We start from the raw sequence: 25,653 nt of genomic DNA, 5'->3' as shown, positions 1-25,653 counted from the left end.
GGCTCCCGGCATCTCGCCCTTTTTTTACTTTTTAAGACAGCCAGATGGATCTGAGTCGCAAGCTTTTGAGTGCTCTGCCGGAGAGTTCTGACGATGCAAGGAAGGATTATAATGAATAGTAAAACTAGTGCTGCTACAGCTGCATAACTGAAAATAGTTGATAGGATATTTTTTTCAGTAATAAAGTTAGAAAAGTTGTGAAAAATATCGTTAGCAGCTCCTGTAGTAATAAAGTCCAGGCGGGAATGTTCTAATGTTTTTATCTGACCGTGAAGCTCTCCAAGATCTAAAGTAATGCTGGAGCTATTCCATATACCCGAAATATGATTTTTAATCTTTTCTCCATTGTAATCCATATCATTTACTTTTGGGGGGCATTACACAGATCTACCGATAATCAGCGTGACAGGATAACGCTAACTTTACCCTTAAAGCCTGTAACTCAGTTCCAATATGCATGACTGCTTCTTCCAGGGCATCTATTTTTACTTCTAATTTCCTATCTATAATCTCTTGCATAGCTAGAGTTAAGGAAACATTTTTTGAAATATCATTGACATATTGAGTGGTATGTACTTGTTGAGTCAAGGATATCGCTGCCACAGTGACAGAGGTAATTGCTGTTATCAAAGCTGAAATCCCTAGAATAAGTAGTCCTACAAACCATTGGGAACACATTAAATCTTGTAGGTGTTGCAGAACGGCTAAACCACAATTGTCATACCAATAGGCGTTCACTCTGACAGGCACCATAAGATAAGGTGGACGTTGCAGTACCACAAAAGAACAAATATTACATTGAGGGGTTAAACAGGATGAAAGCATGCATTGTTCACAGTAGACTATATTTGGTCCACCTGAATGATTCATTTGTATATGAAGTCTTTTTGAATCATTAGTAAACAAAAAAACCTAAGGGGAGGGTAAACAAGCCAGCACAGAATAGGTGGAATTGTTTTCTGGTCGAGTTAAAGTAACAATGGAGGTGGCAGCAAGGGCTCTCCAAATTTCTGGCTGTCAAAAAGTTTTACCCTTAGTTGTATAGGACAACATGGGGGGAACAAATTGATTATAATGCCATCTGCTGGGCACCAATGGCCAAGGGAGGGAATCATTATTTTAATTGCTAAGCCTACTGACAGCTCCTAGATTCTGACTTGGATTTGGATTGCTCCAGTCTTGTACCGAATAGTTTCCACCTCCCGGTATTCTATAATCTATGTTTGAATTATAAGTACAAGATTTCCATACTGGGTATCCCAGGCGGTTGTCTATAGTTTTCCATATGACATCTGACGGAGCAACATCAATACAATTTGGATATTTTGGTGGAGCATTAAGGAACAAAGATTTATAGGGGTCAAGGACCCCAGGCATATGAGCCTGTAATATCCAAACCAGCCGATCTCCTGTATTGTCTGAAAATTTTGATGCTGGAGAATCTGTCAGAATTGTTTTGGAGGCTCCAACACGTCCCTCCTTAGAGGGAGTGATGAGATCACTTGTATGACTATGGGGGAAGTTAAAGCAAAGGGGAAGGTCATCTGTTAATCCCCTAAAAGTATACTTAAAATTGATGGGATAATGATCTTTATCATAAGAACTATAGGATCCTCCCAAGAGATGAGGCTGGTCTGTGTTGACCCGTATAGGGTCGCTGTTCCAAGTAACTACTTGGAAGGTCAGGGGACCAGGGAAATATGCCCAGTATTTTTCTGAAGTAGAGGAGGTAGCACTTGCCTGAGAAGACAGTAAAGCAAGCATAGCAATAAAAACCCTTTCGGGAGAGGCTGAAGATCCCTGCAGGGAAGCTATTCCCTGTGCTTGATGACAGAGTGACTTAATTTGTCCCCATGTGGGTATGGAGGCTTGTTGAGTTGTCCGCGCAGGACGTCCTGGTGGTCTTCTGCGACGTGAAGGAGTAGGAGGTTGGGCGCCATCTTTCATGCAAAGCCATGACATCTGTTTAGTGGGTGGATCCGCCGTTGGTTCCTCCGGGATCTCTGTTGCCGGTCATTTCCAAGTCTGCTGGACTTCCCGGGTGAGTGACCGAGGCGAGGGCAGAGGAGTGCTCTTCCTCTTTTGTGGCTGAGGCTGCGAGGGAACCGGAGGTCTGGGGGACTTCGACATGGCAAATCAGTCTGTCTGGGATCTAAATTGGCGAGTCAGCACCCTGTGGGAAAATACAAGCATACCCTCGCCCACTGGTTAGCAAGGGATCAGGTCCCTTCCATAGTCCGGAAAGGAGGTCTTTCCACTTTACTAAAGGTTTCATATCTTTTTGTTCTGGGTTCCAGTGACGGAACATAGCTGTTAAACCGGCTTGATCAGCGTTAAGGTTATTGAGCACAAAGAGGGCGTGCTGCAAAACGTGGTGTGGAGAACTGTATTTGAACTGCCCTTCTTGTAATTTAGAAATTTGTGTTTTAAGTGTCTGATGTGCCCTTTCTACAATTGCTTGTCCCTGGGGATTGTAAGGAATTCCTGTAGAGTGGGATATACCGAATTGGGCACAGAAATTTTTAAAGGACTTAGATGTATAAACTGGAGCATTGTCTGTCTTAATTGATTTTGGCATTCCTAAATAGGAAAAACAGGCAAAAAGATGTTGAACTACATCTTTATAGGCTTCTCCCATTCTGGCAGTAGCCACAATGACATGGGAGAAGGTATCTACAGTAACATACACAAAGGATAGTTTTCCAAAAGAAGGAACATGTGTTACATCCATCTGCCAAAGCACATTAGGTAGTAAGCCACGGGGATTTACCCCAAAAAGCAAAGCGGGAACTGAAGTAGGGCAAAGTTGACATGTTCTAACAATCTCGAGTGCAGATTCCCTAGGAATGTGGAACTGGTATTGAAGGGCAGTTGCATTTTGATGATGCATAGCATGTGAGGCTTTAGCATCTTCAAAATCACTGGCCACTATGGTTCGGGTTAGCAAATCTGCCTCTTGGTTAAACGTATGGAGGGGTCCAGGTAAATTAGAATGAGCTCTTATATGTCCAACATAGAATTGTTTTGACCTTTTCCAAATTTGCTGTTGAAGGGTAGATAACAATATAAAAATTGTGGTTTTATTTTCCGGTAAAACAGCCGTTTCAATTTGAGGGAACAACCTAACTACATACTGTGAGTCAGAAAATAAATTAAAAGCCTGGTCTAAAAACTCTTTGAACGCCTCTATCACGGCTGTTAATTCTGCTTTCTGGGCTGATGTTTCCCCAGTATTTAAAACCCTTTTTGAAGTCTGGGTGACAATAGCAGCCTTTCCATTAGAAGACCCATCTGTAAACACCAACATTGCCCCCTCGATAGGGGAAACTTGACACCTTTCTTGAAATATCACCGGATGTCGTGAGAGGAAATTTAATAAAGGACTAGCAAGTAAATGGTGTAAAATTTGTCCTGGATAATTACCAATGACAATCGGCCAGTCTTCATTTAATGATAGAAGGGCATTTAGTTGCTCTTTATTATAAGGCACTATGATTTCAGATGGTTCTTTTCCAAACATTTCAATGCTTCTATGTCTCCCTTTAATTATTAAAGTAGCCACTAGTCCTGGATAACAGGCCACAACCTTTTTGGCCGTGACAGGTAAATGCAACCATTCTAGGGGACCCTCTTGCCAAAGCACCCCTGTAGGGGCCACAGCTGTGGGCAACACTATAAATTGCCATGCCATACTATAATCAAGTCTCTTAATATAATTTTTATCTAAAGCTTCTTCTACCTTCATTAAGGCTTCCCTGGCTGCAGGTGTCAGCATTCTAGCAGAGGTGGGGTCTGGATCCCCTTGAAGAATGTCAAAGAAAGGCTTAAGATCAGAAGTAGTCAACTTTAAAAAGGGCCGAATCCAATTTATATCCCCTAACAACTTTTGATAATCATCTAAAGTAACCAAATTATCTTTTCTAAGCTGCAAAGGTACATGAGTAACTGTTTCATTATTTAGGATTCTTCTCACATATGTTATAGGCATATTCACTTGGATTTTTTCAGGGGCCACCTTTAGGCCCCAGCGATTCAAAGTCTCTTGCAATTTAATCAAAACTTACTGTAAATAAACCCTATCCGGGTGTGCTAGCAATATATCATCCATATAGTGGACTAGATAGACATCCCGATGTTTCTCCCTGATACCTTGTAGGGCAGCGTCCACAAACTTTTGACACAATGTGGGACTATTTTTCATACCCTGGGGAAGAACCTTCCATTGAAATCTCTGATGAGGTTGTCTAAAATTTTCTGAGGGAAGACTAAAGGCAAATCTCTTTTTATCTTGAGGGTCTAAGGGAATAGTAAAGAAGCAATCTTGAAGATCAATCACTATAACATTGTAGCCTTGGGGAACAGCCACAGGGGAGGGAAGGCCAGGCTGTAAGGCTCCCATATCTTACATAGTGGCATTTATTGCTCTTAGATCTTGCAAGAGTCTCCATTTCCCCGATTTTTTTTTAATTACAAAAACTGGCATGTTCCATGGACTATTTGAAGACTCTATATGTCCAGCCTTTAATTGTTCTCTCACTAACTGTCGTGCTGCTGAAAGTTTTTCTGAATTTAAGGGCCATTGTTCCACCCACACCGGATCAGGAGATTTCCAGACTATGGGGTCAGCAGCGAGAACAATGGCCTCTCTTATAAATTTGGATATCTTAAGCCTTGTCTCTCTCTTCTTATTTTTGGGACAACTGGCTCAATTTGTCTCTCTTGATCTTTACTCAGACCCATAAAAGGATTATAACTTATCTGCGACATCTGTGCAGCCACCTCTTCATCTGGGCAATACAGCAAAACTCCCATCTGAGCAAAAATATCTCTCCCAATGAAGGAATTACATAAGGTTGAAAATGTCCCTGGCAGTCTTTATCTACATACCAAAGTAAAATTTGTGAGCTCTTTGTCACTGAAGGTGCTCTACCAATGCCAACCAACTCATTAGCTGTGGTTTGAGTTGGCCAAGCACTGGGCCAGTCACTGCCCGCAATACAGGAAACGTCTGCTCCCGCGTCTAGCAGGCCAGTCACCTTTTTACCATTAACTAGAATTGTCTTCATAGGTCTTTTTTGAGTAACTTGTGTAACCCAAAAGGCATAATCACTTGAATCAGACCCCCTGTCCCAACACTTGGCAGCTGAAGCTGCTTTTCTTGTGTCAGCATGACAAGGTAGCATCAGCAACTGAGCTATTTTCTGTCCTTTATAGATTTGAATAGTCTTAGTGGGGGGAGACACCATTATTTGAATTTCACCAGTATAGTCTGAGTCTATGACTTCTGGAATCACTGTGATCCCATGTAAGGATGTGGGGCTCCTGCCTATTAATAGTCCCATCGTTTCTCTAGGCAAAGGGCCATGAACACCAGTGGGAACTTTCACAGCGGTGGAGTCAGGTGTTAGTATTGTTGTGACGGTGGAACAGAGGTCCAGTCCTGCACTGCTTGGGGTTGCTCTGATGAGTTCTGTGACGGGACGAAGGGTATGAATGGGTTTAATGTCGTTGCCCCAATATTCAAGCTTGAAAAGGTTTAGAAGTGTAAGCAGGGGCGTTGTCAGTTTTAAGACATTAAGATAGCACAAGTCTAACAGTGAGGGGTTATTTTTGGTAGAAGCAGAATGAGCTTTTATATGTACCATAATCTTAAATAACACTTATTTATTGAAAGATTCATTCTAAGAAAACTTTTTTCTCTTGACATAGAGAGTAGACTAAATTCCAGTCTGTTACCAATTTACTGGATAGCAAACAAACAAATTTTTTTAGTTAATCTTAGAAAAGTCTTTTTATAAATCTTGAAGAACTAGCAGTATTTTTTTAAAAGGCATGAGAGTGAAACCATACAAGGCATGTTTAAAATCTAATTAAATTGTAGCCTGGTCATTGCTGTGACTTCTAACACTTTAACGTGATAGCTAAAATTATAACTGACAATATTTTACCAGGACATATCAGATTTTCATGAATTTCACATAATTTCTAGGATATCTATATAAGTAACATCAACCATACAATATAACCTGAAGATTTATCACTCCTCCAACAGTAATTCCCATGCAATTTAACAGGTCAAATGAACTCAGGTAGTTTAATAGCTCTTTGGGATGTCTCAGGGGCCCTCTGAAGCATCCCAAAGTCAGCTAGAAGTCAAGTTATTTAGGCAGTTTTGTCAATAAATATCAAAAGGGTTTATAGTACTCTGTCAGGTAGAATCATATAGATCACTGTGAAATAATATATTTACTTAGCCAAAGTAAAAAAGATTTTAAAGGTAAACATAGAACAGACCACTTTAGAGGTAAAGAAACTTAAAATCCATTATCAAAGGCAGTTCAACATCTCAAGAAAACTTGTATTTATGCACAAAACTCTTCCCTTGGAGTGTACTTTCCATCAAGCCTTCTTAACACTTTTTGTACCCATTACTTTGTTCTCCCATCCTGAAACAGCCACCTGTAAGTCAGACTTACTTTCTTTTCCCTTCATAAAATGTAACTTTATTTTTTATACCTTTTTTACTGAACACACACATCCTACTTTCTTTAAGCAACCAAGAATTTACCTTTATATTAGCACTCTATAGATTGGTGAACATAAATACCAGTGATAATTTCTAAAAAATTTCTAATGAACATCTCAGGATGGCATCAAACATTATTTATTAATAGTCTAAAATCTTTAGTTTCTCTGTAAGTTAGTATTCAGTAATGAATGTTTCAGAATCTTATTTGGAAATGACCAAGCTATTTAATAAACTTCTGCTATTAGTTTAGCACAACTTTAGAAATTTAGGTTACCAAAACCTAGAGAAACTGTTTTAGACAGATATTTTTAATCTTAATAAAGTTTAAAAGCTCATATCTCACTTACCTTCTTTTTTTTTAAGTTTCTTACTTGAGGTACTTTCCTTGCTGACAAACTTGTAACAGATATTACAGTATAACAACATTTAACTTATAATAAACCTAGGCATAATGAAAATATTTTACTAGATGTTAATTACTCTAAGACATGTCTATATTAGATAGGTCAACAAACAAACATTAATATCAGGTATTTAATATTGAATATTTTTTAGTTTACCTGAACCTGGAATTTATTGTTTAATTTAGAATTATTTGATTTGTAAGCACTTACCTTTTTTTTTTAAGCCAATTAAATAGAGCTCTTTTACAAATTAACCTAAAAAATACTACCCAAAGACAAAGATATACCAAGACATATTTAGACAGACACAGTGCGAGATCTAGCTTCATATTTTAAGTTTGGTGATGAATTAGATATTATAATATAAAATTTACTAGTTTATAAAAAAGTTGAAATAAATAAAAATTTTTAAAGGCTTTTCCCCTTTTTCTCTCAGTCTCAGGAGTTAGAGATGGTCTAGATAAGTGTTCCCTGGTCTCAAGGCACAGGGAAAGAAAATCAAGTTCTAACAAAAAGCAAAATAGCCATCATAAATCACAACACAGAACACAGAGTTAAAACACACACATATAAACCTGGCAGTCCTCATCAGACACTCCCTTAAATACAAGAATACAGTCTCTCAGAAAACCTTCTAGATAGACACAGAACTTCAGATGTCTTCAAAGATTTTAAGGAGGAAAGGAAAAGGAGAAGGAGGAGGAGGCGGGAAAGGGGGGGGGGCAAAAAGGGTGGCCTTACAGACGTCTCCTGCCACCTGCAGGTACCCAGGCATCCAGAGAAGGGAGGACTGGAACTCGGCCCTACCGGAATTCGAGTTCTCTGCCAAGAGGAGGTGATCAGTCTCCAATCCTCAGCTCAAGCTGAGGCCCTTCGACCAAATTACTGGGGGATTAGAAAAACGGGAGGGATAGGAAGGGCTAAGGAGAGGACAGACAGAGGGAAGGGGAAAGAGGTCAATAAAGTCTCTTGTTCCTTACTAGTCGGGGCCACTCTGGCCAGTTGTCTGTGTCAGGAGGAGACCAGGGACAAAAGGGTCCCAGTTGCGGCCGCTGGGTCTGGTCCATTGGCAGGCAAGCTGGCCTCTGAGTACCCTGAGTGGTCAGGATGTCAGTCTCAGGGAAGAAGAGTTCCCACCAGTTGCAGGAAGGGGACCCCTTCTAGGGCCCGTAACTGAGCTCTTATAAATGAATTGTCGGAGGAGACACATGTGCTGAGAAAGCAAGAGATCTCATTGGAAAGAGCACCGGGGTGGAGGGCAGGAGGGTAAGGGAACCCAGGAGAACTGCTGTCTTCTGGAAAACAAGGACATTGCTCTTGGACAAAGGGGGAAAAGGACTGAACACTGGTCTTTTTAACTTTAATTCCTCTGTAGTTAAGAAGTTGCATTATGATTCCAATAAAAAGTTGTCTTTCTTTTAACTCACTGTTACCCATTTTTGTTGCTAATTAGAAGAAGAAAAAAAGAGAAAAAAGGAAGAGGCTTAATTTAGAGAAGAAGGAAACTGAAACGTACCCACTTTTCTTACCCTACCTTTCTTATGTAGGGGGGCCTGTAGCGCCCTAGTAGGGTTTTAAAGAAGAAACCTAAAGCCTACCCACTTTCCTCACCCTACCTATCTTATGCAGGGGGCCCTGCAGCACCCTAGTGGGGTCCTAGCCGTCCTGAAAACTGAACAATGTGGGGGGGGCTTACCTTCGGGTTCCCTGTTCGTGGTGCCACTTGCCGGGATCCAGCCTCGACATGATCCAGTGGGTACCCTCAGGATGAACGGCGTCGGCGAGAGAGAGAGAGAGACGTGAGACTAGCCTTGATAGGCCCAAGTCTGTGTTTTACTTTCTGACAACCGGTTTTATACCCTTTCACAGAATGTTTTTAAGGTACAAGATGTTTACTCATGATTTCACAGGATTAGCATTACATCATTTTGAATTTTAGGAAAAGCAGGATTTTTTTGCTTTCTAATGCTATAGTAATTTTTAGCACATGATCTTCTGGCCTTGAGGCTATTAACATTTTATGCAGGTCAAGTGATTGTAAACCTATTTTCCGTTTTTATGGTGACCTTAACTGAAAGGTAACAGGGTCATAGGGAAACAGTACAGAGTAGAATTATATTCTTCTTAATACAAAAATTAATCTTACTGCAAAAGTTGTCAGTTGCGTTTATCTAAGAAGTTTACCCCATACAGACTCTGCGGCTTCAGTGAGGCAGCTTCTGCCTAGTATTCCTGGCTAACAATTAACAACTGTCTCATTGTTACCACACTAGGGCTAAGTTCTTATTTGTCTAGATCTTTAACTATATTAACAATGGTTTTTATAACACAACCTTAGCACATTAAAGGCAAAAATACAGCAAGCAAAACACAGCAAGCAAATCACAACCCAATAACCACCTATAGAATAATTTTCTTATGTTTTCTAATAGGACTCCTTTACCCCTTAAAAGGGCTCTATGTCTATTAGGGCTTTTATAGAATCAGGTTCTTCATGCTATTTTATGATTAGGATATTATAAGCAATCATGCATATTAGTACCAAGCGCATAAATGCATTTGGCTAACAAAACTACCAGCAGAGGTGTTTGAATTAAAACACTCCTTTCACCCTGAATAATCTCATAAAAAACTACCACCTGGGAAACTTATTGATTAAAGTTCTAAATTGATTCTTATTTGGGAAGAGATTGGGGAAGGCCTTCCTGTCTGTGTCAGAGAAATTAGGGAGTAGTCCATTGAGGCAGGCATCAGAAAGACAGATATCATCTTTAAGGTTAGAGCCGGGGGCAGCTTTTCAAAATTCCTGAAAACCTGATCTGCCTTGCCTGTCAGGCTTTCTCCTCGTGACCTTGTCATGGGTGGGATCTTGTGAACTAGCCTTTTCGAAAACCCCTGAAAACCTGATTCGTCTTGCCCGTCAGGTTTTCTCCCTCATGGCCTTGTTAGGGGTAGGGTTTCGTGAGCTGACTTTTTCGAAACCCCTGAAAACCTGATTCGCCTTGCCTGTCAGGATTTCTCCCCTATGGCCTTTTTAGGGGTAGGGTCTCATGTGTTGGCTCCCGGCAACAGGCGGTGCTGCTGGGCTTGCCCAGGAGCTGCCTGACAGACTCTGGCTCACCCGAGCTCTCTGACGGTGCAGGGGGCAGGAACAGACGTGTGCATGTGGTTCTGCCTTGGCCTGGGAGTGTGGAGCCCCTCGCTGGCCCCCAGGCTCAGGGGCAAGGACCCTGAGAGAGGACCACCCTGAGGCGTTTTTTCTTAATAGAAAAATACTGCAAAAATTGTTTAAAGTATCTAGAAATATAGGCAGGGCCAGTGTCTGTTTTAACAGAACTAGGAGTTTATGGTGGAGGTTTCTGTATCTAGGAATACAAAAACTCAATATTTAGAATCAGAGACTATATTAATGGGGTAAGGATATAGGCAAATAACTTGAATAAGAGCATATAATTTATTTCATTGAGCAGAATGAAATTTAGTGTAAAAGACTTGTATTTTTCAACAGACCAGAAAGAAGCTTCGGCGTTTTTTAGTCCCATTTATATAAAAAAACCTCAGCTTGTGGTATAGGCTGTGAGTTGATAATGCGAGAAATAATAAATCTAGTGTTTTTGAAGAAATTTCACAGCTTACCAGAAGGATAATGATATGAAATTTTTCTACAGTATTTTAGAAAAGTTATTTGGAAACCAGTATATGTTGGTAATGTGTTCTCAAATCGAGACTTATTCGTAATAAGGTTTTATTAAAGTATAAAGGAGATAGAGAAAGCCTCTGACATAGGCATCAGAAGGGGGCGGAAAGAGTGTCCCCCTGCTAGTCTTTGGCCAGATGTCATATAACTACCAGCAGTCTGTTAATTAGAGAAAGGAAATGTCTCAAAACTGAAGAGAATAGCACCAGGCCCCTCACCTACAACATGTACTCTGCGAAAACCTAAGCACCGGGTGAGTTGTCTCCGGCCACAAAATGATTGACATGAATCTTGAAGAAAGGCAGGTTTTCTAGCAAATACACTTTCATTCACATAACTTAAGAGAACATTTGCATGAGTAAACATACCAGTTTGTCAAGTCTGAATATGAGTCTTAGGCAGAACCAACTTGAAGACAGAGTCTGGGGTAAATGTATAGCACATTAACACAGTATTTTAAGAGAAACCTCTTTGCAAATTCATATAGAGAAGAAGAAAAATTATACATACATATATATATATATATATATATATATATATATATACACTTACTACAACTGACTTCCAGTTAGCTGTGGTAGAACAGGAAAAAGAATATCCAACTCTGTATTCTTAACATTATGAAAATATTATTCGTTTTATTGTTTACAGTCATCCAATTCTAACTTTCTGAAGTAAGCATTCAGAAAAATCAAAAAACTGTCTAACTACTAGGCGGTCTCCCATCCAAGTACTAACCAGGCCCGAACCTGCTCAGCTTCCCAGATCAGAGGAGACAGGGCACGTTCAGGGTGGTATGTCCTTAGACCGAGGCAGCTGCCAGGCGCCCTAAGAGCCCTCTGCATTGCACCTCCCTTTTTGTTCTGACCTGATGGTCGGGCCTTGAACCGCAGCTCTCCACGGGGGGCGCGCGCTGCACTTGAGCCAGCCGCACGACCCGTGACTGGACTCCGGCCGGCCAGGCCCTGCAGCTCGGAGAGCAGCCGACGCCGCCCCAGCCCCGCACACCGCCACCCCCAGCCAGCACCCGCCTGGCCCGGCCCGGGGCGCTTCTGGGAACCTGAGCGGCCTTGCGAGCCTGCGGGAGCTGGGTGGGGCAGCGAGCGGCGCCGCACCGCTCCCCCCCCACCGCCCCCCACCATCCCGTTTGCTACTCAGGGTCACGTGGCTCCGGAGGTGTGTCGCTTTGGCCCGGGGCCGCGGTCCTCGGAGCCTACTGTGGGACACCTTTTCGGGATGGGTAGAAGCATTTTCCACTACAGACAAAAGAGCCCACACAGTGGCCCAAATCCTCCTCACAGAAATTATCCCCAGGTTTGGCCTGCCTTCATCCCTACAGTCTGATAATGGCCCAGAATTTACATCCAAGGGCACCCAACAACTTCCTCAATTCTTACAGACACCCTGGAAATTTCACATTCCATACCCTCCCCGGTCCTCAGGAAAGGTAGAAAGGATGAGTAGAACAATCAAAAAAACCCTTACCAAACTAACCCTCGAGGTACATCTGAATTGGAGTAAACTTTTACCAATTGTTTTCCTCAGAATACAGGCTTTGCCCAGAAAGCCCCTGGGGCTGAGCCCCTTTGAGGTGATGTATGGAAGGCCCATGCTCCCTCCTGGACTCCCCCCTGAGCCTCCTCCCATACCAAGCTTCCTACACTCCCCCCTCTGCTGACGCAACTCCGCAATGCCCTCTGGAAATACATCAGTCACAATCTGCCTGCCCCTGACCCCCAAGCCTCCCTGCCCCCTTTACAAATTGGGGACATGGTCTATCTGTCTGATCATCCCCAGGGTGACCTAACCCCACAGTGGCAGGGACCATTCAAAGTCATCCTCCTTGCCCCAACTGCAGCTAAACTCAAAAAGGTCGCCTCCTGGGTACACCTCTCTCGTCTAAAATGGGTCACCTCCAATCCTGCGCTGCCCTCCTTAAATGACACCTATCAGGTCTCCCGCACAGCACCCACCTCCTTAAAATTCACCCAGCGACAACCCCTGCCAACTATCGGAGAGGACACTGAATGACCTGGACTCTCTTCAACCTACAACTGCTCCTGACCCAACTACTACAAGACCTCTGGATCAGCGCCCCAACAGGAACTTCCTTCAAAGACCTGACTGCACTGGTGTCTCAACTGTGGCTCCAGGGAACCTTCTACAACCTGACTCCAGACGAAATTGATTTCTTTACTCTCATTCTCTACATCATTCTACATCCTAATGAGCACTGTTCCTCCTCAGATTCAAATCACCACCAACTTGGGGCCTTCTGCCCCTCACCCTGACTGACCTCTCCCTGTCTCTCTAACTATAGCTGCACTCCTAATCTTAATCCTTGCTGTAGGCCTAGTAACTGTCTCCCCTCAGGACTGGCCACCTATTCTTCATCTTTCCGTGGGTATCGCCTACATTGCTAGCTGGGTTCTACTCCTAGGGTGCTATTTCCTCTGTACTGTCTAACTAACAGCCCCATGACTCCCCTGCTCCTTATCCTTGCTGCACTCCCCAGCCTCCTGGCTACTCCCTGCCCCTGCTCAGACATTTATTCCTACGTACATTCCTCATGTTACAATACAGCTCCAAAACCATGCACCATGACATGAACCTCAGGGGCGGGAAGTCCAAATCCCTACTCACTGTCAAAGTACAAAAGAGAGGGAGTTTCATGAGTACCTGCCATAAGCCAAATGGAAGAAACATATGTTTCTATCCCATTACCCACTGGGGGTACTCAGACGGGGGTGGGGTACTAGATCAAAATCGGGAAAAGAAACAAGAACAAGTTACAAAGAACATAATTTCCCGGTTACAGTTGACCCCTGAGCCTTACAAACACCTAGACCTCCTTTCCCAATTACGGCCTCTCCTAAAACCTACCTCTGGCAACCAACACCTTCCCCGCCTTCTCAACTCTTCCTTTCAATTCTTCCAGTACACACCACACACATCCCAGTGTTGGATATGCATGTCACTGTCTCCCTCACCACACAGAGCCATTCCCTTACCCTCAACCTGGCTGTCACAGGGCAACTGTACTTCCCCTTCCCAACAGAAAACTACACAACTCATTGGGCCAGTCTCTGACAATGTCCTTACTCTCAGCCTCTTCAAACCTAACCTGTATTGACTACTCTAGTCCCAACTGCACTGGTCTTACAAACTCCACTCCCTCCTTCTGTTCCACTTGGGTTCTCTGGAACAGCACAAACAATTGCACCAATCCAGGAATCTTCATTCTCTGTGGGACCTATGCATATTCATGCCTCCCCTTAGACCCCCCTGGACCCTGCATCTTGGTCTTCCTGACCCCAGGCCTAACATTCCTCGAAGAGGGAGAGCTAGAACAAAGAGTTTACCCCCCAAGGGGAACTTTCCCACAGAAAAAGATGAGCTGTCATCGCCCCCCCCCCTCCTGGTTGGGACTGGCATAGATAGCAGCAGCCCTAAGGCACCAGGATGGGAGGCATCTCGACCTCTGCCCATTTCTATTACAAGCTGTCCCAAGAACTTAATGAAGACATGGAGCAGGTAGTAGAGTCCTTCGTTTCAATCCCAAAACAAATTAACTCATTGGCTTCTGTGGCCCTACAAAATAGGCGAGCCCTGGACCTTCTCACTGCAGAAAAGGGAGGGACCTGCCTTTTCCTAGGAGAGGACTGCTGCTATTTTGCTAATGAAACGGGGATAGTCCAGGGTCGAGTCAGAGAACTTAGAGACAGAATTGAATGCCGCAGAAAGAGTTAGAAAACCTTTACATTCCCCAAAACCTGTTCCCACAGATCCTCCCTTGGCTGCTCCCTTTCTGGGGCCATTAGTATTTATCATTCTATTCCTCTTATCTGGACCCTGTCTCTTTAATCTCTTTCAAAGGTTTCTCCAAGAACGGATTCGGGCCATCTCTTGAGATCAGGTCAAGACTGTTTTCTTCTTCTCGAGAGCCTCACCTCAAGCTCAGAAAAAAGGAGACTGTGGGTCCTAGGACGATCCTCCATTCCAGACCCAAAACCGTCGCACCATCCGGCAGGAAGTAGCCAGAGAGATCAGGCGCCCTTCTCCCCCCCCCCTTTTTTTTATGATTTCAGGGTCTGGAATGAAGGAGTCTTTTGGGCCTAGAAAAGAGAGCAACAGTCTCAAAGGCCCCTTGCTGAATCATCTAACTTTGGAGAAAACAAAGCATAATTTTAGTTCCATCCTGATGCTCCAGGCCAGTTGCATCTATCTGGGACTTATCACCCCCTGTCCGGAAACCTACCACCCCCTACACCCGCCCAGAAGACTTATCACCCTCTGCCCAACTATAGAGTGTCATCTCAACAAAAGAATACTTAAAATATCCCGCCTGATTGACGTTTCCCTTATTGCTTCCACAAACCTCCCTATAAGTATGAAGCCTCCCTGATCCCTCTCGGTGCTCAGCCTTGTCGTTAGGCCGACTGTCGCCCCTCCTTGCCTGAACAAAGGCAACCTACTTCTGTTGAGGTCGGCTCTCCTTTTCTGCCTGGCCGGAACTATGCCTTACAGATGTCACTGAGGGTGGTGCTTTCTGGAGATCTTTAGCGCAGCCATGGCCTGTATTGGAACGTCTTCCTCTTGGAGCTTTTGTTGTTTCCATTTTGAATGTCGGGGGCCCCCTTGGGTCGAATTTTCCGAGGAAAAAGTTTGTTGGATCCACCTGGGGAAATACAAGCATATCCTTTTCCCTGTAAGATTAGTTTCCCAGATTTCCATTGTTTCATTAACCCGTCTTGGTACCAAATGGGCAGGGGAAGAGACGTGTCCTTCAGTTCCTCGAAATGCCTTTCTGCCCTGGTTAAAATATTTCCCTGTGGCAGGTTTAAAAACTTTAAAACGAATAAAGCTGTATTAACAATAGTGATGGGTTGAGAAAATATCTTATGTTGGAATCTAGTAAAGTCTGCTCTGGATAAGGAAGACAGCAGTGTTCCTGTGTATTCCCCTTTCTTTAAGTTCTTTTTATTTGTAACTTTAGTGTGTGAGGTGCTCGTTCGACTATGTCTCGTGTCTGTGGATTATAAGGAACACTTATAATATGTTTAATAGAAAAAGATTGTAAAAATTGTTTAAAGTATCTAGAAATATAGGCAGGGCCAGTGTCTGTTTTAATAGAACTAGGAGTTTATGGTGGAGGTTTCTGTATCTAGTAAAACAAAAACTGAATATTTAGCACCAGAGACTCTATTAATCGGGTAAGGATATAAGCAAATAACTTGAATAAGAGCATATAATTTATTTTGTTGAGCAGAATGAAATTTAGTGTAAAAGACTTTGTATTTTTTAAGAGGCCAGAAAGAAAGAAGTTTTGGCATTTTTAGTCCCATAAGAATCACCTGGGCCACTTACTGGATTTCATTTTGTTATCTAGTGCCTAGCACAGTTTCTAGGACAGAGTTGGAAATTAATAAATGTGTACATTCCTGGTATTATAGTCTAAAACTTGCAACACTAATAGTTGCAAACTTAAATGACCCTAATGGTTGTAGAATTTTCTTGCATCTACAAAAGACAGTCCTAGCTGACTGGGCTTAGGAATTTTTCTTCATCTACTTGGGACTTCTTTCCTCCTATCCCTCACTGTCAGATCCCTTGTGCTACCTGACTGTATCTATCCACAGTCTACACACCTAGTTTCTTCTTTGGCTCCAACGCAAAGGCAGAGGCTAGGAGTGAGAAGGTAATCCCCTGTGGCTACATCCCCACAGTAACACCCCCATAGGCCCCATCCTGCTCCTCACCTGAAAGCCCCTGCCATAGCTCCTGGGATGAAATGCCCCGGGTAGCCTTCCTACCTGAAGAAGGAAGAGGAACAAATACTGAGTCTAGATTTCACTTGGAAATTCAGATGATTAATGTGGGTCAGTCCTAGTCTACAGTTCATTGGAACACAGGGACATTTAGAGAAAACATTTGTGGGAGCTTAAAACTGGATTAGTTTTCCTGTTTGTTCATTATTTTTCTCATTATTATGAGTGTTAAAAAAAACCAAAAAAACCACCCAAACTTGAAATTTCACCAATGCTGGATTGTATTGAGGAGGGGAGAACTCACAAGTGCATACTCAATTTGACAGGAACCTGGGGAGTAAGGGAAGAGAATCAAGTGGGCTAGGGCCTGTGGGGAGAAACGTGCAGCTGGGGGCCGGCGGAGACCAAGTACACACAGCCTCCCAAAATGACGGTCTCAAGGGGACAGCACTCATTCTCAGCCGTTCAGGTTCTCTGCGTCTTAAGAAACTCACAACTTTGTCACTTTTAAGATAAATGATGAATGAAAATGGTAAGGGTGGCAGAGATGCAAAGCGGGGCCTGGAATGAAAGGTAACATAAACAGCACAGAAAGCAAGGGCACAGCTACACCAAGATGGAGACTCAGTGCGTGCTTCTTGCTTGTGGCACGACTACAGCTATCCAGGTTCACATGAGATGGCTCAGCATGATGCAACTTACAAATACCACATGTGCAAAATGAACCTAGAAACCAAAGAGAAACCATCACATGAAAAATGGGGGCCACAGAGGCAGGTTCTGTAAGGTTCAGAGTATGTGAGAATACATACTGAGAGTAATCCTTCCAAAATTAATGGAATGCTTTCTAACATAAATTAGAGAATAATGCTTTTTCCATTATTGACGAGTTTCAGAGATACCAAACACACTGCTTATCATGAAAATCCAGTAAAGTACGGATGACCATGAAGATAAATGAGAATCTTAATAATAATTCCTTCCTGTGTCCATCAGAAGTGACTGAGTTCAAAAATAATTACAAAGCTCCACATCATCACATCTCAAAACGATTCAAATTACCCTCCCACCAACTGTCACCCAGAGTCTACCTTGACAATATTGGCAGGAGTGGCCCATTTATTTATTTATTTTCGCCCATCTCTGGCTAAGATTTTAAAAACCCAAGTTAGGCTATAAAAGGGTAGCAGTTTCTGTCACTTAGGACATTGTCTTCTCTTGAAACCAGTCACTTGCTACAAGGAAGAAACAGATGGTAATAGAAGTTAGTGACCTTATATCCTAATTCAACAATGACAAAAAATCTTCAGGATTCTTCTATGGCATTAAGAAACATTTTTATCTTACCGAGTTCATTCATTGCATGTCTATGCTCTTCATCAAATGAAAGTTTCATTAGAACACACACAGCAGGACAGATCTGATGTTCAACAGGAGCTGGCACTGAAAAATAAAGTTGACATAAACCATAATGCTTTGTTTTCTCAAAGTAGTGATGTTTATTATACCTAAAAAATACTGAGTTTGCAGATATACTTCTCATGCATGGTAGCTTAGTGAATCAACAAGTATTTGCTGAAGAGATGAATAACTACTATACACATGGAAAGGAAAATACAGGTAAAGGGCTTTCCTTGGTTCTGTAAAAATGTTTACCCCTCACCAGCCTTTCACCAAGTCTGCTGGACTAACTCCCATGTAGGTTTATGCTATAATTCAACTAATAACTTAAAAATTATACTGGTTATTTGAAATAATAAAAACATTTTGGTATAAAACTATTTATTTATAATTTATATTTTCAAAGCTGAAAGGCACATGGCTGTATAGAAATGTATAGAGAAACCTAGTGCAACTCTAGTAGAGAAAGTTTATTATATAGACACCAGATAGTAAATAAAAATTTAAAGGAAAAGTGTCTAAGAAAATGTACTTACACATTTAGTGCTATACATAAAGTTTCAAAACTGTTACTTGAAATAAAAATTGAAAAACCAAGTCTATTTTTCAGAAGTAATAGTATTTATTCTATTTAACTTGTCTGAGAACAGGTATTAAGAGCACACAATACAAGTCATTACATAATTGTGGACAGCCAAAGGAAACAATCCAGAAAGATAATGTTCTCCCAGTAAAGCAACTTATTAATTCTCCCTAGCCCTAGGACAAACAGAAAGGACATTTCTGCTATATTCTTACTGTTGAAAATTTTTTAATTTTAAATAAATTCACCTTTATACCTAACCCTAAGAGAAATCTACTAAATCTTTATAGATCAAGTTCTCATCATCAGTCTTTCTCCTGCTCCCCCAATCAAGATACTGACTCGATAGTCCTTTGCTGTGTGTATGTCTATGTGTGGGTTCTTACCAGGTGAAAGGAGGTCTTCCCTTATATACTTACTGCTTTTGGTTCTTCCTATAGGAATGAAGTAACTTATCTCCTCAAGGGTCCCAACTCCCATGATCCCTGCTCCTGGGGGAGAGGGTTTCTCCCTGAGAAAAGAGCTGGGTGGCTGATCACCCCAGCAGCTGGGGCCCCAAGGCCTGAAGACAGGCAGTGAAGTGGGAAGGACACTGGGCTGAGGGTCAGGGGGTCTGGCCTCTGGCCCTGGATCCCCCACCCACTACCTGTGAAGCCACAGGCAAGTCTTTTGGCCTCTCTGAACCTCAGTCTCTTCATCTGTAAAATGAAGATGATAATATCTTCTCTTCCTACTTCACAAGGCTGTTCTAAGGATCAAATAACAGATATAACACAGCTCTGCATCCACTGAGTAAAGCGATATGCAAATATAAGAGAATGGCTTGGTCACTCACAGCTGAAGGAACTTACGTAAAGTCACTTTCCTGAGCTTAATCTCAAGAGAAGGAGAACATAATCGCTCAAGTTCTTTCTAGATCAACTATGCTATGACTGTTTAAGTCTACTTTGATTTTCTGTTATTTTCTGGTTGTACTGTAGTGCACACAACATTTCCCTTTGCTAACTTTTTTTCCTAGGGAAATAGAGAAATTAAGCTTTAAACTATGTGAGCGGTGCAGGTGGCTAATATGAATTTCCCACTCTGATTCATAAAGACACCGTCCTAATTAAAAAACTTTTCATTTCAAAAACTTTTACATTTGCTTTGTCACATGCACCATATGGAACATACTTGGATTTTTGTCCTGGTCCATGCCTTGTTCATGGGCTTCTTGCCACTCCCAACAGGTTTCACAGTAAGCTCGTATCTGTTCCAAAAGATGAAGGACTCGGATTTCACGCCTGCCTCTCTTGTCATCAGGCTGTGAGTGAATGATGTTGTGGAGTGCTGCACTGGCCCTGGCCAGAGCCTCTTTACCGCCCCAGGAATTGCTCAACAACACAGAGTCTTTGTCATTGCCATGTAAAAGCTGGATGAGGAGAGGAAGACATCCAGACTGTCGCATGGATATACAGCTGTCTTGGGAGCTAGACATAGCTAGCAAAGTTCACGACATATCATCCTTATCATGAGTACCAAGCATTGACAACAATGAATACACCATTTCCACCTGTGGGCCAAATGAGTTTAGAAACAAAATTATGACTTTAATAGCCAGAAGCCAACACCAATGAAGTGATGAATGGGATATTAGCTGTAACTCAAACAAAAACAGAAACAAAAACAAAAATCTCTTTCCAGGATGAAGTAATGAGCGTTATTTCAAAATCCATATTGCTATAATCATTATCACCATCTTCTTTATGAGTAAATATTAGTAGTGGTAGTATATAGTCATAAGGAGACAGTAGGTTCTTGCATACCTAAACTGCTATTATCTGGATCAGTGGGTGAAAATCTGTTATCATAATGAAAGACAGTCAACTGATTTTTCTCTTTCTCACATCTCCCCCACCCACCACACACACACATACCTACCAACACATACAGAGCAAGAAATGTGGTTTATCTAAAATTCTTTACACAATTAAAAATTTTACTTTTTAAAATCTACAACCATAATCAGTAAAGAGAAAATGTTTTTTAGCAATTACTATTTACTAAATAAGTACTGGTTCTAAGCAATTGCTAACCGTCACCAGATTATAATATTGTTAAAATTATGATATCTCCCTTATACATGTAAAAGTATTTTGTCATAAAGGGATCATATAGGGATGATCCCTGATCATATAGAGATACAAAGTCAATATTCTTATTTAATTTTTTTTTAAGCAGCTGGTAAGCATCATTACTCCCTTCCTGTAAATTCCAAGAATTTACTCAGAAGCAGATCAGAAACAGGAAATAGCACCCAGTCATCCTGTCCTGTGATCAACCGCATTTTTTAAAAGCAAGAGCTACTGTGTGAAAGTTGAGGCTATTATAGAAATGCATCATATCTATAAATTAGTGGTTCCAAACCAGGGGCAACTTTAGCCACCTTGAGACTCTTCTGGTAATGTCCTACTATTTGCAAGTGAGCTGTGTGACACAAGCAGGTTACCAGAGTTCTCTGAGGTCCAGCTGTCTCAGCTGCCAAACGGAGTAATTTACCTAATAGGGTTTTCTTTGTGAAGATTAACTAAAGTCACACATGTATACAGGACAGTAGCTGGCATTCAAAAATGTAGTAAGGTCTTAATATTATCATGCAAAAATCACTCCAAAAGGAAATGGTATTCAAGCTGCCAGTTTTCAAGCAATAGTACTCTTATATATTAAAGGTTTTCTTTACAGTAAAAACTACTCATGTTGGACAGACTGGGGTGGAATTCTAATTTAATTACCATCTTTTTGGCTTTAGTATTCTCACTTAAAAGAGGGGCAAGAATAATACATTCAAAGGGTTTTGGAAAAGATCAGAGATAGTTTACGTACAAGTCTTAGCAGTTACTGGCATATTAGTGATCCCAGGTAGTAACTATTGTGAGTTACTAAAAGGATTAAGTTTTATATTAATAATATCACTGCTACTCTAAAATTCATTTCTTATATCGACATTAGTTATGTAATGCTTTTCCTCAGAGCCATTATATTACTAAAGTAAAGAAAGAGTATGTAGAATATGCTATGAAAACAAGGAAGTATTTAGATGTAATGGAAAATATACTGTTTAAAAAATAGTCCCCGTGCTCCAAATGTAGTGCTTCAAAGGAGGCAGACACAGACTGCATGGGCAGGCGCGAGGGCCCTGGGTCAGAAAACGCTCTGTAAAGAAGGAAAGCCCAAGAAGAGCTCTGCAGGCTGGCGAGGACCCTGAGGGTCACTGTGCAGCAGGGTGGGAAGTGGAGGGCTGCACCACTGCAGCCAGGGCAGCCAGGCAGAAAGTCACGGGGAGGGGAGAGCTCAGGGGGGCGAGCCAGCTGTGGGCTGCACCTCAGGATGCTTGCAGAGACCTGGCTGTCATTTCTTTAAGAGACTGCGATGATGGAAACAAAAGAATACTTAAGCCAAAATTAAAAGAAGCATGAAGAATGTTTCAGTAGAGCACTCAGAGTTCTAGCGACAAGACTCTATAATCCGTTACCTTGGTTCCCAGATGACTGGTCAGCCTTCAAGGAGCTTAATGTGTGCTACTAGAGCTCAAAACACTGGCTGTTTCATGATCTATTCGTGTACTTGACCCCTAGAAATTAAGCAAATTATAGACAGTATAATTTAGATTATAGATAAATATAGCTAGCTTCATGCTAAGATACTCCAAATGAACTGTCTTTAGGGTAAATAGCTAAATATACCATTAAAGTGTGAACATTTATAACTGCTCAAAATGAGTATTTTTATCTATAAACTTGAGTAGAATTTTAGAAAGACTGAAGGAGGAAAAAAAAAAAACTGTTGTAAAAGACAAAGTACAATGTAGAAGAAACCAAACACTGAAGACATTCTAAGAGTAATATTCTTTCCCAAATCAAAAGGCATGAAACCATATTCAGCTAAATATACACTGGCTGGAAGAAAGCCCCATTGAGTGATGAAATGCTTCCCAAGGCCCACTAGACTTCACACTCCAGGATGTCTGGCTCTAGGTGAGTGACCACACCATCGTGGTCATCTGGGTCATGAAGGTCTTTTTTGTGCACTTCTTCTGTGTATTCTTGCCACCTCTTCTTAGCATCTTCTGCTTGTTATGTCCATACCATTTCTGTCCTTTCTTGGTGCAATGCTAGTCTGTAGGAATGTAAGTGAGTAAGACACCCCCACCCTCGCTGCATATGGAGCCTGGACAGGTTGCTCAACATGTAAACACACAGTGCCGTGACGAGCGCAGGTGTGCAGACAGGAGTGGCGGGCACTCAGCTCGGGATTGTAGAGTAAAGGGCTGTCTGACTGTGAACGACAGAGAGGTGTCTCCTTAAAAAAGAGGAGGGTCAGCCACACAGCAGCTCAGATGAGGCAGAGGCCCTAAGCACAGGTCACAAAGAATGTGTACGTGTGTGTGTGCCTGAGAGAGAGAGAGAGAGAGAGAGAGAGAGAGAGAGAGAGAGAGAGAGAGAGAAAGACACACACACACAGAGAAACTGACTCACTTGGAGATTAAGAGCTTCTTCTGATTGCAATAAGGAGGATGGAGTTGAGGGACCAAGACTCAAGATAAAGAGAGCAGGTGGGAGACTTTTAAGGAAATTTTGGCAAAGGGCTGCTTTTGATCTACAGGAGGAAATGAATGACTCCTTATGCTGAAGCAAGCATACTGTCTTTAAGGATATCTAAATACTTTGACTGTTTCTGGTAGTGAGGATGTAACACAACCCGTAAGGAGCCTTGTCTTCTAGAATTCACCACCTTGTGAACTACTCCTGTGGTTAAGTGTAGGCCAGATTTTGTGTAAGGCTTTTAGCGAACAGACTGCTATAGATATGATGAGAAGTCACTTTCAAGATAAGTTTACAAAAACTGTGGCTTCCATCCTGGACACCCTCTCTTGTTCTTCTCTGAGGGATTGCCAGATACTACACTATGAACTGCTCTTTGCAGAGGCCTTGGTGGCAAGAAATGATACCACTGGCCGACAGCCTGGACATCTCAGGCCTGCTAACAGTCATATGGTGAGTTTAGAAGCAGATCCTCCCATCATCAAATCTTGAAATGACTGTGGCCCCAGCCAACATGGCGACTGCAGCCTATGAGAGACCCTGAACCAGAGGCACTCAGCTAAGCTGCACCAGGATTCCTGACCTACAAAGACAATAAATGGTTGCTGATTTAAGCTGCTAAATTTGTCAGGCAGCAATAGATAACTAACATATTGTTTGAAACAGAAGAGAAACAAGAGGTTACATTACAAAGCAAGGAAAAACCCATGTCTACGATGAAACATGCTCTGACATTCATTTCAGTGTAGACATCAATCACCTTTAAGCTTCAGACTTAGTATCTTTCTATATAGATTCTTGATTTTGGGACACTCTCCACTCTGCTCTCCCAAACTCTCTAGCTAGAAACCTAGATGGATTTATTATAAGGAGATTCCAAGAGAACATTCCCATACCCATACTACCTATAAGCCAGAACTTGAGTCTTGAGAATCTTTCCTGGGCCTTTTTATTATGATTAAGTCTGCACCAACATCCTTCAGAGGGACCAGAGAAGCAGTAACCTGTAAGAAATGGTTATCGTTGTTCGGTCGCTAAGCCAAGTCTGACTCTCTGTGACCCCATGGACTGCAGCATGCCAAGCTGTCCTTCACTATCTCCTGGAGTTTACTCAAACTCATGTCCTTTGAGTTGGTGATGCCATCCAACAATCTCATCCTCCTTTGCCCCCTTCTCCTCTTGCGCTCAATCTTTCCCAGCATCAGGGTCTTTTTCAATGACTTGCCTCTTTGCATCAGGTGGCCAAAGTATTGGAGCTTCCGGATCAGTTCTTCCAATGAATATTCAGGGTTGATTTCATTTACTATTGACTGGTTTGATCTCCCTGTAGTCCATGGGACTCTCAAGAGTCCTCTCCAACACCACAGTTCAAAAGCATCAATTCTTCACTGCTCAGCCTTCTTTACAGTCCAAATCTCTCATCCGTATATGACTACTAGAAAAACCATAGCTTTGACTATATGAACCTTTGTCAGCAAAGTGACGCCTCTGCTTTTTAATATGCTGTCTAGGTTGGTCATAGCTTTTCACCCAAGGAGCAAGTGTCTTTTAATTTCATGGCTGCAGTCACCATTCGCAGTGATTCTGGAACCCAAGAAAATAACATCTGCCACTGTTCCCACTTTTCCCATCGACTTGCCATGAAATGATAAGACAGGATGCCATGATCTTCATTCTTTGAATGTTGAATTTTAAGCCAGCCTTTTCACTCTCCTCTTTCACCCTCATCAAGCGGTTCTTTAGTTCCTCTTCACTTTCAGCCATTAGAGTGGTATCATCTGCATATCTGAGGTTGCTGATATTCCTTCCAACAATCCTGATTCCAGCTTGTGAGTCTCCTAGCCTGGCATTTCTCATGATGTACTCTGCATATAAGTTAAATAAGCAGGGTGACAATATACAGCCTTGATGTACTCCTTTCTAGATTTTTAACCAGTCTGTTGTTTCATGTCTGGTTCTAACTGTTGCTTCTGACCTGCATCTCCTTTTCAACACACATTAGAATCAAGCACTTCTCTATCTTCTGGTCCTCCTTTATCCACCTTTCAATATCCACTGCCATCAGAGGCACTCAAATGTGTGCCGAGGGGCCCAAGAAGGACTATGCCTGGCAGTTCAATCAGTACAGCTGGGACACAGTCAATTTCAACTACACTTGCTGGGTACAAATCCCTCTTCTATTATCTACTTGCTCACTTTAGGAAGGGACTCAAAAAACAGTATTTTTCTGAGAAAACAAAACAAAACAAAGTGACTCTAAGAAGTTCACCATAAAGGTAGCAACAGTCTCCAACTCTCTGTGAAACTGTGTAAGAGGGAGAAGAAGCAAAAGAAGCAAGCACCCTCCTCACCTTGCCTTTTTTCATACAGATGGTACACGGAAGTGGCCCAACAGTAGATGAGAAGTTTCTCTTTATTAAAGTACTACAGCTAATTCTACAACCCTTAGTGAATTAATAAAGGTAGACATTAAGTATAAATGCTGTGAATATCACAAAAAGATGTTATGTGCTTTCTGGTGGAAGACCACTATGCTACCTATGAAAGTCTCAGGCATAGAATGAGGGCCTGAGACCAAATCTGATCACATTGCTAGACCCAATACCAATTTACAGGGAATACAGAAGACAGAGAGATAGGTCAAACTTCACCATGCAGATGTTCCTAGCAAAATTCAGACTATGGAAAACT

At 42.0% G+C, this 25,653-nt stretch overlaps 1 long non-coding RNA gene across 1 annotated transcript; it reads right to left on the bottom strand.

Moving 5' to 3' along the window:
• Window positions 1–826: 826 nt before the first annotated feature.
• Window positions 827–14,627, bottom strand: LOC136165533 (uncharacterized). The gene is made up of 2 exons (XR_010662553.1): window positions 8,630–14,627; window positions 827–2,173 (listed from the first exon to the last, which is right to left on the bottom strand). It is a non-coding gene; the product is annotated as an uncharacterized lncRNA (long non-coding RNA).
• Between the last annotated feature and the right edge of the window lie 11,026 nt (window positions 14,628–25,653).

The sequence above is a fragment of the Muntiacus reevesi genome, chromosome 3 (assembly GCF_963930625.1).
Source record: "Muntiacus reevesi chromosome 3, mMunRee1.1, whole genome shotgun sequence".
NCBI lineage: Eukaryota > Metazoa > Chordata > Mammalia > Artiodactyla > Cervidae > Muntiacus > Muntiacus reevesi.
Note: the sequence above shows the minus strand (reverse complement) of the source record. Positions and strands in the feature narration are given on the sequence as shown.